This window comes from Schistocerca serialis, chromosome 4 (genome assembly GCF_023864345.2).
Source record: "Schistocerca serialis cubense isolate TAMUIC-IGC-003099 chromosome 4, iqSchSeri2.2, whole genome shotgun sequence".
Taxonomy (NCBI): Eukaryota; Metazoa; Arthropoda; class Insecta; order Orthoptera; family Acrididae; genus Schistocerca; species Schistocerca serialis.
The window spans coordinates 583,190,047-583,204,825 of record NC_064641.1 but is presented as its reverse complement, the minus strand read 5'-3'; the positions used below and the strand labels follow the sequence as shown (position 1 = coordinate 583,204,825).

The following is a 14,779-nucleotide window of genomic DNA, read 5'->3' as shown; positions in this document are numbered from 1 at the left end:
TCCACTAACCACTCTCCAAGACTTGCGAGCAGCTCTGCAGGAAAAATGGGCGTTATTGCCTCAACATAAGATTGATGACGTCATTGTTGTCGTTCTCAGGGACGTATCGCTGCCACAGGTGGTCACACCCCATGCTGAGCACATTAACCAGTTGTCAGAATGTGTGTGTTAATCTGCCAAGTTGGAAAAAACGAAGGATATTCCTGTCTACCGTTAAGCATCTTGGAGTTGTTTACATTCTGTATTCTTTACATTGTTTCTGCTTTACTATCACTTTTTTATGCTGTTTTGTGGCAAAATAAAAGCAACATTGGAAAATTTTCGTTTGTTGCTTTAATTTTAGGCATGAAAATTTTTACACCCAGGAGTTGCTTCATTTTGACCTGCCAATAAGACGAACATTTGCTCTAGAAGTTCTTACAAGGATTTGGGCAATGAATGGACATGGAACTCTGTCGACAAACAAAGCCCATTTCCGTTATGACGCTTACAGCGCCATCTAGTAGGATAATTTTCGTTACTCTTTTTTTTTTCGTAACGTTTCTCCCTTCTTCGATAATATTCCGTTATGACCAGCGTTTCTTTTCTTTCATAGCATTTTAAAACTGGAACTATAATTACAGTTATCCTCTATTTATTTAACTTTACTTTGTTATGAAAAAACTGGAGGAGGTGGGGAAAATGGACAGTTTTGAAATCAGCATAAAAATTTAGTTAAAAACACATTTATTTTCAATCATCCGATATCGCGCAGAGTGGTGTGACCCGCAAGTGACTTTGAGGGTAATGCAGATATGGTTCCTTCGACAAGATCGCAAACGGTACACTCCTCCTCTGTACAATTCCTATGGAAGGAAGTTCTCCTATCAAAGGGAGTTCTCTTGGAGGAACGTTAAAGCACGAGTCGAAAAAAGAAACGCGGCCTGCAAAGTGAAACGCGTGGACACTGCATTATTACGGAAACTCCAGCTCTGCTAAGAGCCGTACAGGCAGTCGCGCTTGTGGACTGGACGCCAACAGAAAAGTGCAAGAGCATTTAACTCGAAGGATGATTTACGAAAGTAGAGTGTTTTTCAGTATTCATGAAGTGAGCCAGCACAACGGTAGGACAACGGAAACGTGATCGAAAACAACCAAGTTCCAGTTCCTATTCTAACATTCTTTTGAAGTTATTTACTGAGGTCGAAATAATCCAACAGACTAGCGTTCCTTCCGACACAAAGACATCCATTATCTCTCTTGTTCTTCTCAGTGCTGGACAAGAACTTCCCGTCAAAAGTCTTCGTTATCCTCGAATATTAAAACCCAGAAAAAAAATCGCTTACCTACTATCGCAGAATCTCAGGTGATCTTCAACACCGGACTCTTCGTAAAATAAATTTGTCGTTGTTATTAAGCGGGTGCTCACAATGGCTAACACTGCTACATAGATCTGTAATACATTGGAGGCTTGCATTCATTTAATTAAAGCTACGTTAAAAACGTGCGAAATCAAATACATGGATGGGACGGTTCACGTCACGGATCGAGTTCGCGCGCTTCATTTTTTGCGGAGATGGGATAAGTCTGTGAGCCACATGTGCCTTGACATGGCGCAGCCAACAGCATTCCTTCAGATAGAAAACTCAGCCTGGGAACTAGTGAGGCGCACAAAGATCCCAAAGAACAGCCATCAGTTAAATTCTTTTTCAGTATTCTTTCAGTACAGTACTCATGGTCATCTTTATTTTCTTGAGTAACACATTCCACGTACTTTAATTTTTTTCATTATTGTATTTCGATTCCCCCCAGAGGAGGGGGGGAGGGGGGGCTGGCAGCAGCGTAATACACCGCTGTACAGCCTACAGATAAAGTTAAAAAACATAATGAGAAGATAGAACAATAAAGAGGTGATAAAACGGTGACTGTTGAAAACTGTTACATGGCGAAAAAGTTGTGAAGAAAACATAAAAAAGAAAGAGGTCAGTGATGCTGATTCAATACACTTAAAAAATACAGGTACAATTTTAAAAAAATATGGCGACAGCCTGGTTTCTGTTTGCAGCACTTTAAAAAGGGGACGAACAACACTGAACACCCACAGAAAACGCTGCACTACAGAATACGAAGGTATATGGATAAGGAGGAGGGGGGGAGGAAGGTTGGTTGTTTGGGGAAGGAGATCAGACAGCGTGGTCATCGGTCTCATCGGATTAGGGAAGGATGTCGGCCGTGCCCTTTCAGAGGAACCATCCCAGCATTTGCCTGGAGTGAGGGGAGGAAGGGCCCAGACAGATGAGGGGGGGTAGGGGGAGGGGGGTGACGATGGATGGAGGGGCCACAGAAAAAGGGGGAGCAGGGCGGACATGAGAAAGGAGTGGGAAAGATAGTGGAGGGGAAAGAAAAAGGACCCGGGGGGAGAGAATAGAGTCAAGGAGTGGGTAGGTGGAGAAAAAACAGGATGGAAGGGGGGGGAGAGGGAGCCCAGGAAAAGGACAGAGGGAGGGAGTGGGAGGTGAGGATCATAGTTGATAGGAGGGATAAATGGAGGGAGAGAGGGCATCACCTGGGAGGGGTAGTTGATGGAACCCACCTCAAGAAAGGAAATCAAGCGAGTAGAGATGAAGGTATAGCAGCGGGTGGGGGTTGAAGAGGAGAGGAGTAACCAGTGGATGAGGGGAATCAAGTTGGCGGGAGGTGTAGAGAACGCGGACATGTTCGAGGAAACTGAGCACATGCGGGAGAGGAATCAGGTCATAGAGGATCCGCGTGGGGGGCAGAAGGCGTATACGGCAGGCAAAGCGGAGTGCATGGCACTCAAGAATCTGGAGGGACTTATAGAGTTTGGAGGGGGGGGGGGCGGCAGATATCCAGGTGGGACTGGCATAACAGAGGATGGGACAGATTAAGGATTTGTAGGTGTGGAGGATCGTAGAGGGGTTCGACCCCCATGTCCAGTCAGAGAGAAGTTCAAGGAGACAGAGGTGGTTGCGGGCTTTGGATGGGACAGACCGGAGGGATCCAGGTGAGGTGATGGTCAATGGTGAGTCCAAGGTAGGTGAGGGTGGGGGAGAGGCGGACAGGACGAGCGCAAATGGTAAGGGAAAAATCAAGGAGCTGGAAGGAGCGAGTGGTACAACGTACAATCATTGTCTGGGTTTTGGAATTGAGGAGCCACACCATGTGGCAAAAAGGTCTAGGTGTTTCTGGAGAAGGCGTTGGGACCGTTGAAGGATAGGCGGTGTCAACGGCATACTGCAGGAGCTGGACCAGAGGGGAGGGGAGGGGGCCGGGGCGGTTGGGGCATATCTGCCGTGTACAGGAGGTAGTGTACATTATGAACAACTGTTCTGATTAAACGATAATCTTAATGATCCACTGACGAGAACGGTCGCCACGTGTTACTTTGTGAAATTAAGTGTCATTGTCAACTGGTACATAATTTAACAAACGGAGGATTCATATTTGTATTCAACGACCCGCTAACACACACACACACACACACACACACACACACACACACACACACACACTGATGATGCAAAACAATGTAACCACTGCCCACCTCAAGACAGAATGACATCTGGTGGCGTTACGGGCCCTTGACGTGCTAAGGAAAGTCCAAAACGTGGCAGAGACGATTGGGGAACACAAGGTTGCGGCCAGGCGTCAGGGAACGAGCACTTCGGAAATAGTCGCAACCATCTAACGAAAGTAGTTGGAGGACAGTGAAACGCCGGCCGCAGTGGGCGAGCGGTTCTAGGCGCTACAGTCTAGAACCGCGCAACCGCTACGGTCGCAGGTTCGAATCCGGCCTCGGGCATGGATGTATGTGATGTCCTTAGGTTAGTTAGGTTTAAGTAGTCCTAAGTTCTAGGGGGCTGATGACCTCATAAGTTTAGTCCCATAATGGTCAGAGCCATTTTTTTTTTCACAGTGATACCAAGAATGAATTTATTTGTATTGTCCTCAAGATTCGTACAAATCGGCCCTAAAGAGCATTTGCCTGACACGAACACCGCATGCATCACTGCTACTGACAACCGCTTACCACTGTTTACAATACCTGATCACATCCTGACAAATTTGCCATTACGAGAATCTGAAATCTGAGATAGAGAGGCCATGTTTCGGTTTATTGTGGAACTGTCAACTAATATGAACTAGCGGAGAAATACTATCAAAGCACAAAAAATGTTAACATCTTCCTGTTTGTTTAAAGGACTCTGACCGAAAAGTTGGGTAGCAGCTACCTCATTCTACCTGCCTCTTAGGTTTTCTCAAATCACTTAATGAAAAAGTCAGGATGGTTCCTCTGAAGACACAAATTGTGTCTACGGGAACCGGTGGCATTAGGACATACCATGACACGTCGTAGGTACTCGTACCGCAGCCGGTTCGATAACATTTTTTCCATTCAAGCGATGTGTCATTGGCCCCTCCCATTCCTACCTTCCCTGTATCTTTTCACCTATGTCAGTTTTCGCTGCCGACTATGATACACGGTGTATACTAGTTTGACAGCCCAAGCGGTCGGTTGTTTCGCTTGGGAGCCACACTAATCCCGACTGGAACAGCGCTGGCGACGCGTGGACACTCCACTACACACTCCGCAGACAAAACCGAATGCTGTAGAATGATTTGGTGGACTGCAAAAAGCGTTAACGTTTTGTCAGAGAGAAAATGATGGGGCCGCGACAGACTATTTGTAAAAAACCGGTAAACGTCTCTTATTACAGAACACGCAAGGGTACTACTATCGATAGCAGTATGTGACAGTGATTACTACCCCTTACGCGTCGTTGGTTCTCTGGAACATTCGGAACTGGGCGCGCCTCTTAGGCACTGCCTTGATGATTTGTTCAACAATGGCCAAGAGCTAGGGTTCACGCGCCTTTATGCGAGGCGAAAGCAGCCGTTCGTGTCTCGCGTGGAACGGTCGCATGCCGTCGAGCCACACAAAAAAAAACCTGAATTTGGGCAGTTTGAAGATGTTGACAAGATACGAAAATGGCTCTGAGCACTGTGGGACTTAACATCTGACGTCATCAGTCCCCTAGAACTTAGAACTACTTAAACCTAACTAACCTAAGGGCATCACACACATCCATTCCCGAGGCAGGATTCGAACTTGCGACCGTAGCGGTCGCGCCTAGAACCGCTCGGTCACTCGGGCCGGCAGACAAGATACGAGTCTTAATTTTCCTACTAATGACAGGGCAATGAGTGATTAATCGGTTTATCCGCCGAGGGTGCGCGGAATGGGACACGAAAGTAGCCTGCAGTATCTGGTTTTTTTTGGGGGGGGGGAGGCTGTATTAGTACCTGGGCAATTATTAATGTTACCGTGAACGTTTATAACGTCATAGTGTAATCTGAAAAAGCAATATAGCAAAGGCAAACTTTTCGGTGTGAATGTGGAATTGAATTTAACTGCTAATGAGAGCATTGTTGGATCTATCCATTGTTAGGAAGTGTGTTACTTAGCAACTCAGCGAACTAAATAAATGATTTTAACTCTTGTCCTCTCAAAGTTATACTTCCACTTACATCGAAGAACGAACCGTGTTCTCTGTATTAACAATCCCTTAAGCACGACTGATAGCTGTAAAAGAAATTGTTGTAATTAGGAATCAGCAAAGTATAACGAGAGGGGGTTTACAAACATTACTCGACCGATGAAACAGTGAAATGATGCAGAAGTATACCTAGTTTAGCCACCAGAAAAGCGCTCTTGCACCGGAAATATATATCTGCGTTATCGGTCATTACGATAGAAAAAGTGCAGGAACTCCGCTTCAAAATAGTTCCCCATACACTCTTGGTCCAGATTAGCTATATGTGTCTTTTTCTGTTTCTGAACATCAAAAAACAACATAGAATGAGAATTTTTCGTGAATTCAAGAGTTTATCTCTGCCGTAAATGACAATACCGTTGAGAGGAGCCGCGCGGAGTGGCCGTGCGGTCTAGGGTGCCATGCACGGATTGCGCGGCCCCTCCCGCCGGAGGCTCGAATTCTCCTTCGGGCATGGGGTGTGTGTGTTGTTCTTAGCCTAAGTTAGTTTATGTTAGTTTAAGTAGTGTGTACGTCTAGGGACCGATGACCTCTGCAGTTTGGTACCTTAGGAAATCACGCACACGGTTGTGAGGCAGTAAAAAAAATTGGAACCACCTTGGACCAAATGGTTTAAGCTCAATGGAATTTGCGTCGACAAATTAAGTTTTGCTTCTTCAAAATAGTGTTATTTTCCAAACTTAGAAATTCATCTCCCCAAGCGCAGAGAACAATATAGACTGTATAAAAAGACGAAAACTTCTCAGTAAAAGTGTAAAATCCGCGCAAGGAAAACAGAACACAACAACGTGATTGCAGTTCCAGGGATCTGCACTTCGTACCTCGTCCTAGTCCGCCTCGGTAGCTGCCCGGCCACCCCGCAGATTGCTAACCGAAGCGGCACGGGTTCGATGTTCGATTCCCGGCCGGATTGGAGATTTCCTCCTCTCAGGGACTGGATGTTGTGATGTCCTTGCGTTGGTATCGTCGTAACTGACAATAAAATCGTCTCCAATCCGCTGTCGTATCGTCTTTCCATCACTGAGATGGCTAAATGGACACGACCCGAAAGTCAATTAAAAAAAAAAAAAAAAAAACACTTCGTCCCCCCAGTTCCTCTATGGGGCAATAGAAGAAAGAAAGGCAAGAGCAGGCGCGTGCAGGCCAAATCTGATCCGGCCGGAAATGGCAGCTGTTCACGACAGCAGCTGGCAGCTGGCTGCCGCCTCAAGAGTCTGGAATGAATTGTGTGGACAGTCGCCGCAGCTCGCCTCGCGCTTCGCAGCCACGACCTCCGAGAGACTTGTAAAGACACACACACACCCATGCCCGAGGAAGGACTCGAACCTCCAGCGGGAGTGGAGAAATCGAATGTGAATGGCGCAGGCCGATACCTCATTAGATACTGGACTCTATCATCCGCAGATGCCTGTACGAAAATTTCTAATGTTCACCTATATCTGCATACATAATCCACAAGCCACCATATGGTATATGACGGACGGAATTTCGTACCAATGGTAGTATTTCCCTCTCCTGTTCCATTCAAAAATAGAGCGAGGGAAAAACGACTATCTATATGCTACCGTCTGAGCCTAAAGTTCTCTTGTCTTCGCTGTCCTTGAGCGGGATGTATGTTGGTGGCAGAAGAACCATTCTGCACTGTGCCCAAATGGAAGTTCTATAAACTTTCTCCATAGTGTTTCACGAAAACAAATTCTTCCTTCCGAGGATTCCTATTTACCCGGGTGTTGATCGAACGTGTTTGTAGCAAATCCAGCAGAATGCCTCTCAGTTGCTCCGATGTCTTTCTTTTATGCGACACTGAGGTACTCAAGAATACCACCTGGACAAGTGTTCTGCATGCCATCTTCTTTATACACGAGCTACACTACCCTAGACTTCGCTCGAAAAACTGATGTCGACCATTCACCTACCCTACATCCAATCTTACGAGCTTTTTAAATTTCAAGTCGCTTTACAAAGTTACGCATACATATGTAAATGACGTGGCTGTCAAGAAGTATCCCACTAATAGTATTTTAGAACATTACAGGACTGTATTCCTACTCATTTGTATAACTTACAGCACATTTTCCACATTCAGAGCATGCCGGTATTTATTTATTGGGTAAAGTACATTCTGTCCCTACTTACAATATATGTACCTCAAAATCCGAGGGTTTCCATTCTGTAATAGCCTCCTAAAAAGATAACTGAACTGTTCGAGGACCACACCTCCCTCTTATTAGCTATTACATAATATTTTCGTCACAGTATTTCTAAAGACAAAGTTCCATAAAAAAAGAACAAAAAAATCAGTAGTGAACTTCACATGAAATACCATTGTGCACGTTGAGTTAACTGGAAGATACGCATGAATCTGTAACTGTTCATTACGTAATCGTAGCATTCAGAAGAATAGTGTTCACTAGCCCTATCAGTAACATACACATTCTTCGAGAGATGCCTCCAGAGGCCATCTAGGTATAGAAGAAATAATCAGCTACATATTTACTACGCACGAATAGGTTGGCACACACTTTCCCTTATTTTGTTCGCATTTATACCGAACAAGGTGCTTCACCTGGTAAGACGTTAGGCTCGCCGGCCTAGTCACCCACTCTTAGACTTTTATTAGCTTTCGTAAAAAAAAAAAAAAAAAAAAAAAAAAAAGCCAGCTCGGGTAACTGACGCGATGCTTCCTTCACAAAAAAGCAAGAATAAATCCTTCCTCCATCCTCCCTCATCTGAATCAGCACTCTGCCAGTCACTATTTCACTGTCGATCATTCAACAGCGGAACCTAGCAGAAAAATTACCTGCAAAAAAAAAGTAATATCTGAAATGCGGTATGTTTACCAAATGTAAACATTCACTCGGCACCAAATCGTCCTTGGAGACACAGAAACATTACTTGCTTATTATTGTCACTAACTGTTAGGAGACAGCGAAGGGCTTTGCACTCATGTCCGTTTCATGACTAAAAGGCAATACAATGGATCACAATTCACAAGGTTTTGTCGTTTCTGGAAACACATCGTGTCAGTCACTAAGAGTGAACAAGGGAGTATCTACACCATACAGGCATCTGAAGTTTTGATATTCATCTACTGCTCACAGTCGTCTCTTGAACACAGAGAACCCTTCTCTCACTGTTGGATTGGTGATGACCTTCGTCGACTTTGTGTTTACGAAATTGTGAAGGAAAATGACTGCATAATCGAGTTTGGCAAGTTCCATACTGCATAAAAATCATTTGCTCTGTTCACTTAATCACTGAATATACACTCCTGGAAATGGAAAAAAGAACACATTGACACCGGTGTGTCAGACCCACCATACTTGCTCCGGACACTGCGAGAGGGCTGTACAAGCAATGATCACACGCAAGGCACAGCGGACACACCAGGAACCGCGGTGTTGGCCGTCGAATGGCGCTAGCTGCGCAGCATTTGTGCACCGCCGCCGTCAGTGTCAGCCAGTTTGCCGTGGCATACGGAGCTCCATCGCAGTCTTTAACACTGGTAGCATGCCGCGACAGCGTGGACGTGAACCGTATGTGCAGTTGACGGACTTTGAGCGAGGGCGTATAGTGGGCATGCGGGAGGCCGGGTGGACGTACCGCCGAATTGCTCAACACGTGGGGCGTGAGGTCTCCACAGTACATCGATGTTGTCGCCAGTGGTCGGCGGAAGGTGCACGTGCCCGTAGACCTGGGACCGGACCGCAGCGACGCACGGATGCACGCCAAGACCGTAGGATCCTACGCAGTGCCGTAGGGGACCGCACCGCCACTTACCAGGAAATTAGGGACACTGTTGCTCCTGGGGTATCGGCGAGGACCATTCGCAACCGTCTCCATGAAGCTGGGCTACGGTCCCGCACACCGTTAGGCCGTCTTCCGCTCACGCCCCAACATCGTGCAGCCGCCTCCAGTGGTGTCGCGACAGGCGTGAATGGAGGGACGAATGGAGACGTGTCGTCTTCAGCGATGAGAGTCGCTTCTGCCTTGGTGCCAGTGATGGTCGTATGCGTGTTTGGCGCCGTGCAGGTGAGCGCCACAATCAGGACTGCATACGACCGAGGCACACAGGGCCAACACCCGGCATCATGGTGTGGGGAGCGATCTCCTACACTGGCCGTACACCACTGGTGATCGTCGAGGGGACACTGAATAGTGCACGGTACATCCAAACCGTCATCGAACCCATCGTTCTACCGTTCCTAGACCGGCAAGGGAACTTGCTGTTCCAACAGGACAATGCACGTCCGCATGTATCCCGTGCCACCCAACGTGCTCTAGAAGGTGTACGTCAACTACCCTGGCCAGCAAGATCTGCGGACTGTCCCCCATTGAGCATGTTTGGGACTGGATGAAGCGTCGTCTCACGCGGTCTGCACGTCCAGCACGAACGCTGGTCCAACTGAGGCGCCAGGTGGAAATGGCATGGCAAGCCGTTCCACAGGACTACATCCAGCATCTCTACGATCGTCTCCATGGGAGAATAGCAGCCTGCATTGCTGCGAAAGGTGGATATACACTGTACTAGTGCCGACATTGTGCATGCTCTGTTGCCTGTGTCTATGTGCCTGTGGTTCTGTCAGTGTATCATGTGATGTATCTGACCCCAGGAATGTGTCAATAATGTTTCCCCTTCCTGGGACAATGAATTCACGGTGTTCTTATTTCAATTTCCAGGAGTGTATTTATATATCTGCACAGTTATTTGGGGCTATCAAATATCCACGTCGTAGCTGGAATGTTAAAACTTCTGGTAGGGGCAGCAACAATCCGCATTATTAAGCTGACTATGTCAACTGCTTTGTCAGATCATCTGAAAGCAATCCTAGTTCTGTCTACGTAAAGATAAGAAATATTACATTATTATTGGTGAAGAGACTGAGTAACTGAAAATTTTAAGTATATACACACTTGGTGCAGCAAATAACAAAATTTTAGAGTGTCTAGATGAGATAAAACGAAACACTTTTTTAAATGACACAAGTGTCACAGTTTCATCGTTTCACCGCTAGGGATCCACGTAGATTTTGAAGTTATTGATGTTCAGAGGAGTCGTTCAAACTGTCGTGCTATGAATATTGTTTTAGAGATATTGCTGAAAGACTCGTCCGCTCCCGTTAATCCACAACTGACATCTGTGTGCTAACAACTGTTTAACAAGCTCAAAACATCAGACGTTTCATGAGTAGAGGCTGCATCTTGAACCAAGCGAGCAGTCAGCTCCTCTGGGGTGTCTGTCCGTGTCTCGTACAACAGACATTTCATCTCCCTGCGCTAAATGAGATCCGTATGTTTGGGGCCGAGAGATCTGTGTGATCATGATACTGACCGAACCCACCCAATTTCTGGACTGGTGGAGCTGGAGCAGTTATTCGTGGGACACCCGGTTGTTCTGAGAGTGTCAGACAATCATCAGCACGGTGACGCCAGCCGTGCTTTAATGTAAACGGACGATATTGTCAGCAACCTCTCTAAATCACGACTCATCATATGCAGTTTGAAAACCATCACAGAACACCATTAGGGTCAAAAACTTCATGGATTCCTTGCGGGATAACGGAACACGTGTGATATTTTTGCCATATAACAAAGTATTTCGTTTTACTTCCTCTCACCACCATAAAATTTTACTTCCGTAGTGGTTTTTTTTTTTTCACAGTGTTCGCAATTTCCCGTTACAAACTTTTAGGACTTGCAGAGGGGAATGAGTACTTAATATTTTGAATAGGAACCCACGTCCGTAAATATACCGTTACCGTTGTATGACGGTTTCAATTCAGAGATGTAACGCGCCCACGGCTGCTGAGGGACACGGAAAACTCTCAGAGTAGCTTGTCGTGTATGCAATAGGATAGACAGGATGAATTGCCACTGAACGCCCGCCAGGAAATGTGATTTCAGCATTCTGGTACACCATCTAGCTTCTCACGTGCAGCTCGCAGACATCTCAACAGACGGTATGGCGAAAAATGGGTAGGCCGAGGTGGTCGAAACGCGTAGCCGCTGAGATCGCCGGATTTACCTCCTATGGACAACTTCTTGTGGCGTCGTATGCAATGTTTAAATTACGAGACTTCTGTAGGGACAGAGGAAGATATGCTGGCACGAGTTCTGGTCGCTACACTGCAAACTGAACAGACACCAGTTGATATGGAGAGTATGTACCGGAACATGTTTCGTACATATAACGTCTGTAACAACGTTGGTGGTCGCCACATTGAGCCTCTGTTGTAATGCACAAGTACTGTTCTGTACGTACAGGATGCTCTGTTCTTTTATGGTTTGGTATAATGTAAACACGTAATGTTTTAAATGTTAATACAAACAAATGCGGGCCGGCCGGTGTGGCCGAGCGGTTCTAGGCGCTCCAGTCTGGAACCGCGCGACCGCTACGGTCGCAGGTTCGAATCCCGTCTCAGGCATGGATGTGTGTGATGTTCTTAGGTTAGTTAGGTTTAATTAGTTCTAAGATCTATGGGACTGATGACCTCAGAAGTTAAGTCCCATAGTGCTCAGAGCCATTTGAACCATTTTTTGAAACAAATGCGCTCAAGTGAAAAAAGGATATTTCGTTATATTTCCTTTAGAATTGTTACCTGCTAGTAGTACTGCGTCACGACTAATTCAGTTCCTAAAGCAGAAGTGTATTAGTTAAAAATTGAAAGCGACGTACAACGTAAACGGTAGTTTTCTGGACATTGGTTCCTATTCAAAATTATCATGAATTCTCTCCCCCCTACTAGTCCTAGAAGTTTGTAACGGGAATTTCCGAACGCCCTGTATATGCTGCATATGGTCCGATCGTAGATGAAAGTGAAACAGTTTACAAATAAATCCTCTTCGATGGCCGACTAACATGCATCGTGTTTGCTTTATTGAAAAATAAGTGCATGCATTTTGAATTCCGAAATAAATAAAAAAATATAGCAGGTCAGCAACTGGAAGCAGTTAATTCCATGAATTATCTGAGAGTAGGCATTATGAGCGATTTAAAATGGAATGATCATATAAAGTTGATCGTCGATATAGCAGATGCCAGACTGATATTCATTGGAAGAATCCTAAGGAAATGCAATCCGAAAAGAAATGAAGTAGGTTACAGTACACTTGTTCGCCCACTGCTTGAATATTGCTCACCAGTCTGGGATCCGTACCAGATAGGGTTGATAGAAGAGGTAGAGAAGATCCAACGGAGAGCAGCGCGCTTCGTTACAGGATCATTTAGTAATCGCGAAAGCGTTACGGAGGTGATAGATAAACTCCAGTGGAAGACTCTGCAGGAGAGACACTCAGTAGCCCGGTACGGGCTTTTGTTGAAGTTTCGAGTACATAGCTTCACCGAGGAGTCAAGCAGTATATTGCTCCCTGCTACGTATATCTCGCGAAGAGACCATGGGGATAAAATCAGAGAGACTAGAGCCCACACAGAGGCATACCGACAATCTTTCTGTCCACGAACAATGCGAGACTGGAATAGAAGGGAGAACCGATAGAGGTACACAAAGTACCCTCCGCCACACACCTTCAGGTGGCTTGCGGAGTATGGATGTAGGTGTAGAAATTGCACACTATCTTTTAGATAAAGCTCGCACAGAAGACAGTTAGCACTCGAACGTTTAGTTAATCATCTAAGCCAGTAATGTAAACAACTGGTGAATATCAACATTTGCACAACAGGAATGAAAAGAATGTGCTATATGCTGAAGTAAAAGTGCATTGAATGTTCCAGCGTCTTTACTTCAGTAAGATCAAGCCGGAACACATGCTTCGAAAATGTTTTCGTGCAGCTTCACATCCACGTGACAACATTAGCGAATTTATCTAGCTGCGGAGGCCGGCGCTGCGCTGGCATGGCGACCTACTTGGTGGTCCGGTGCTGGGGTTCGGCGATCGCTGCTCGGCTGGGCTGGGCGGGGCGTGTCTGCGCGCTGGCGTGGGACGCACGGGGTGGCTGGGCTGCGCTGCGCTGCTGCGATCCCGTGGCGTCGCGCTGGCTGCCGGCTGCCTACTGACGCTCCGCCGCGTGCCGCGGCCGACCACCGGGCCCACACCGGTGACGTCACGCCGCCGCCGCCCCCAGCGCTCCCGCGCCTGCGCTCCCGCCAGCGGCACACGCTGTCGGCGTCTCGGCGCACATCGATCCGACGCCTATCCGGCGTTAAATTGCGTCGAAAAACCTGGTGCTCACTCTCCGACCGACACGCACCACTAAGTCTTTATTTTCTACGCGTTCCAAAACACGATCTTTTTTTGTGCAAGTATAACACCCCTGGACTTTACGACATTCTGTCAGAACTGCTGATAACCTTGGGAGAACCAGCCATGACAAAACTCTTCCATCTGGTGTGGAACATACACTACTGGCCATTAAAATTGCTACACCACGAACATGACGTGCTACAGACGCGAAATTTAACCGACAGGAAGAAGATGCTGTCATATGCAAATGATTAGCTTTTCAGAGCATTCACACAAGGTTGGCGCCGGTGGCGACACCTACAACGTGCTGACATGAGGAAAGTTTCCAACTGATTTCTCATACACAAACAGCAGTTGACCGGCGTTGTCTGGTGAAATGTTATTGTGATGCCTCGTGTAAGGAGGAGAAACGCGTACCATCACGTTTCCGACTTCGATAAAGATCGGATTGTAGCCTATCGCGATTGCGGTTTATCGTATCGCGACATTGCTGCTCGCGTTTGTCGAGATCCATTGACTATTAGCAGAACATGGAATCGGTGGGTTCAGGAGGGTAATACGGAACGCCGTTCTGGATCCCAACGGACTCGTATCGCTAGCAGTCGAGACGACAGGCATCTTATCCGCATGGCTGAAACGGATCGTGCAACCACGTCTCGATCCATGAGTCAACAGATGGGGACGTCTCCAAGACAACAACCATCTGCACCAACAGTTCGATGACGTTTGCAGCAGCATGGACTATCAGCTCGGAGACCGTGGCTGCGGTTACCGTTGACGCTGCATCACACGCAGGAGCGCCTGCGATGGTGAAGTCAACGACGAACCTGCGTGCACGAATGGCAAAACGTCATTTTTTCGGATGAATCCAGGTTCTGTTTACAGCATCATGATGGTCACATCCGTGTTTGGCGACATCGCGGTGAACGCACATTGGAAGCGTGTATTCGTCATCGCTATACTGGCGTATCACCCGGCGTGATGTTATCGGGTGCCACTGGTTACACGTGTCGGTCACCTCT

At 46.7% G+C, this 14,779-nt stretch overlaps 1 protein-coding gene across 2 annotated transcripts in view; it reads right to left on the bottom strand.

Moving 5' to 3' along the window:
* LOC126475332 (neurotactin) overlaps window positions 1-14,779 on the bottom strand; it is a 347,318-nt gene that overhangs the window by 259,792 nt on the left and 72,747 nt on the right. The window contains exon 1 of one of the 2 annotated variants that reach the window (XM_050103121.1): window positions 13,421-13,553. The exons of the other annotated variant lie outside the window; for it this stretch is intronic. The gene's annotated coding sequence lies outside the window, so the exon portion shown is untranslated. Of the gene's footprint in view, window positions 1-13,420; window positions 13,554-14,779 lie in introns of those variants that run through there. 2 annotated transcript variants of the gene reach the window in all.